This window comes from Calidris pugnax, unplaced genomic scaffold (genome assembly GCF_001431845.1).
Source record: "Calidris pugnax isolate Ruff unplaced genomic scaffold, ASM143184v1 scaffold5, whole genome shotgun sequence".
Lineage (NCBI taxonomy): Eukaryota > Metazoa > Chordata > Aves > Charadriiformes > Scolopacidae > Calidris > Calidris pugnax.
Window position 1 is genome coordinate 2,444,902 of NW_015090814.1, and position 3,056 is coordinate 2,447,957.

The 3,056-nt window shown below is 47.1% G+C and overlaps 1 long non-coding RNA gene across 1 annotated transcript; it reads right to left on the reverse strand.

Annotated features, from left to right (window-relative positions):
- Positions 1–1,524: 1,524 nt before the first annotated feature.
- On the reverse strand, positions 1,525–3,050 carry LOC106886563. The gene is made up of 2 exons (XR_001411677.1): positions 1,848–3,050; positions 1,525–1,770 (listed from the first exon to the last, which is right to left on the reverse strand). It is a non-coding gene; the product is annotated as an uncharacterized LOC106886563 (long non-coding RNA).
- Between the last annotated feature and the right edge of the window lie 6 nt (positions 3,051–3,056).

Genomic DNA, 3,056 nt, shown 5'->3' on the forward strand with positions numbered 1-3,056 from the left:
TGGGGTGTAGATCCTGCAGGGGGAGGATGTTCTGGTGTGAGACCTGAAGCGCTGTTGATGTGCACCTGATGGTCCTTCCCTGCAGGTGGCCGTGCCCTCCCTCGCGCCGACGGGCCCTCCCGGCCCTGGGGATTCTTTTAAATGCCTTTAAAACGCCTTTTCCGAACGCTCGTTTCAGTTTCTGGTTTTGTATTTAATGCTCTATTGCCACTATGTAAAATTAAAAGCAGTTAAAATAAACACTGCGTGTGTGGTTTGTGGTGCTGTACCAATGACAGCAGTCAGGATGGAGCAGGGTTTATGGTCTGTGACTGTCACTACACACCCATGTGGTGCGGGATGGAGCAGAGGTTACGTTCTGTGACTGTCACTACACACCCATGTGGTGTCAACTTAACGTGTGTCTTCTTTGCTTACAAGGAAGGGATTTCCTCTTCAATATGTTCATCGATGACCTGGATGAAGGGATGGAAAGTGCCCTCAGCACGTTTGCTGATGATACAGAAGTGGGAGGGGTGGCTGATGCCACCATCCAGAGAGACCTGGACAGGCTGGAGACCTGGGCAGAGAGGAACCTGATGGACTTCAGTAAAGGCAAGTGTAGGGTGCTACACCTGGGGAGGAATAACCCCCTGCACCAGGACAGGCTGGGGGTGACCTGCTGGAGAGCAGCTCTGAGGAGAAAGACCTGGGAGTCCTGGTGGACACCAGGATGGCCATGAGCCAGCAATGGGCTCTTGTGGCCAAGAAGGCCAATGGCATCCTGGGGGGCATCAGGAAGAGTGTGACCAGCAGGTGGAGGGAGGTCATCCTGCCCCTCTGCTCTGCCCTGGGGAGGCCCCATCTGGAGCACTGGGTCCAGTTCTGGGCTCCCCAGTTCCAGAAGGACAGGGAACTGCTGGAGAGGGGACAGCAGAGGCTACAGAGATGATGAGGGGCCTGGAGCATCTCTCTGATGAGGAAAGGCTGAGGGACTTGGGTCTCTTTAGTCTGGAGAAGAGAAGACTGAGGGGGGATCTGATCAACACCTATAAATACTGAAAGGGTGGGTGTCAGGAGGATGGGGCCAGGCTTTTTTCAGTGGTGCCCAGGGACAGGACAAGAGGAAATGGGCACAAAGTTGAACATAAGAAGTTCCATCTAAACATGAGGAGGAACTTCTTTCCTGTGAGGGTGGCAGAGCCCTGGCAGAGGCTGCCCAGAGAGGTGGTGGAGTCTCCTTCTCTGGAGACATTCAAACCCACCTGGACACGTTCCTGTGCGACCTGCTCTGGGTGACTCTGCTCTGGCAGGGGGTTGGAGTGGATGATCTCCAGAGGTCCCTTCCAACCCCACATCACTCTGTGACTCAGCCTTCCCCAATCCAGCCCTGGGACAAGGGGGCTCAGACTAAAACTATTCCCCCCTTCCCCCCGAGCCCCGTCCTGGCTCCTGCCAGCGCAGGCGGCAGCGACACGGCCCAGTGCTGAGGAACCCGAGGTTGTCCACCCCTATTGTATCAAAATATCGCTCTACACGGCTTTGTAAAGTCATTACTTTTAATGTTCATTAAAACGACATATTAAAATACGCTTATAAATAGCCTGGAACAAGTAGCAAAACGTCCGTAAGCGCTGTTGAGGCCCCGGCTTTAACCAAAAGTCACATCTTTGTTAAAAAAAAAATGTGAGTCCCAGAAGACACCATCAGGTACCCATTTTAGTGGCATTTGATACCCATTTGGGTTCGGAAATAACTGCAGTTGGAATATGCTTTTTTTTACTCCAAAACCTCGAGGAGGAATCAATACTTTCCCCCCCGTAACCCCCCGTTTTACCCACACGCAGCCGGAACCCCCCTGTCAAAACCTCAAGGAGGAATCAATACTTTCCCCAAAGTTTCAAACCCCCCGTTACCCACACGCAGCCGGAACCTCCCTGTCCCGGCAGCTCTGACTTTCAGGGTTATTTTCCTGTTAAAACAAGGCTTTTCTGTTAAAACCGAAGCTCCTGGTCCCCTTTGCTGCTGAAGGGGGACGGCAGCAAAGGAAGGAAGGTCACGCAGGGTCAAAGGAAACGCTTTCAGTACAAATTTATTTCTTTAAACGTGGGCCGCTGGGAGATGAACCATCCCCCTCCAGGGAACAGGAAAAGAATCAACAACTTAATTTTTAGCAAAGGAGGGGGGGTGGGAAACAACCAGGTAAGTCGGGATAAGGCCAAAAAAAAAGAAAAAACTCTAAATTTTGGCAAGAAATGTAATATTTTCAAATCCCAAAGCGGGGGCTGAGTCGGAGAGTGGAAGCCAACGAGCTTTATCTTCCTGTGACGCTGGACTTGGAGCAAAATGTGAAAAAGATTTTGGTTTGGTTTTGTTTGTTGTTTTTTTTTTTTATTATTCTTATTCTTAATTAAAAGTTAACAGCAACAGGCACATATTAAAATGACTATGGCAAAGCCTTTACAAATGGCTTTACGCTGAAGCTCTCTCCCAAAAATGGCTGTTGCGACAAAACTGTAAACAGAATTCAGAAAACAGTCTTTTACAATAATAAAACAGGGAAATACAAAGGAACTGAAAAGAAAGCACCAGTTTCTCAAAACCCGGTTACAGTTGTGCTTGCTGGACTCAAAACAAGGTAAAACAAATTACAAAAAATGGAATGTTTTTAAGTTGAAAATTAGTCCTTTCAAATTTTGTCCTTTAAAAAAAACACCCCCGTTTTCTCCTTTTCCCCATCGAAAACCCCGTTGGTGGGTAAATGTTTCAGCAGAGGGAGGAATACGTAAACAATGCACTTTTGTTGTGTGGTTTGTTGGTTGGTTTTTTTTTTTTAATATTATTATTTATTAATTTTATTTTTTTTTTCAAATCAAAAACAAATTTGGTCACTTAGCTTTTGTGCATAGTTTAAGGCATCTGTAGCAATTTTGTTACAGTTTCCTCCCCACCGTTGGCCGTTCGTGAGAATTGTCACATTCGAGAAGAATAAATAAAATAATAAAAATTCAACAAAACAAAACAGAACAAAAACCCAAACACAAGAAAAACACAATAAAAAGACCATCATTAACGTT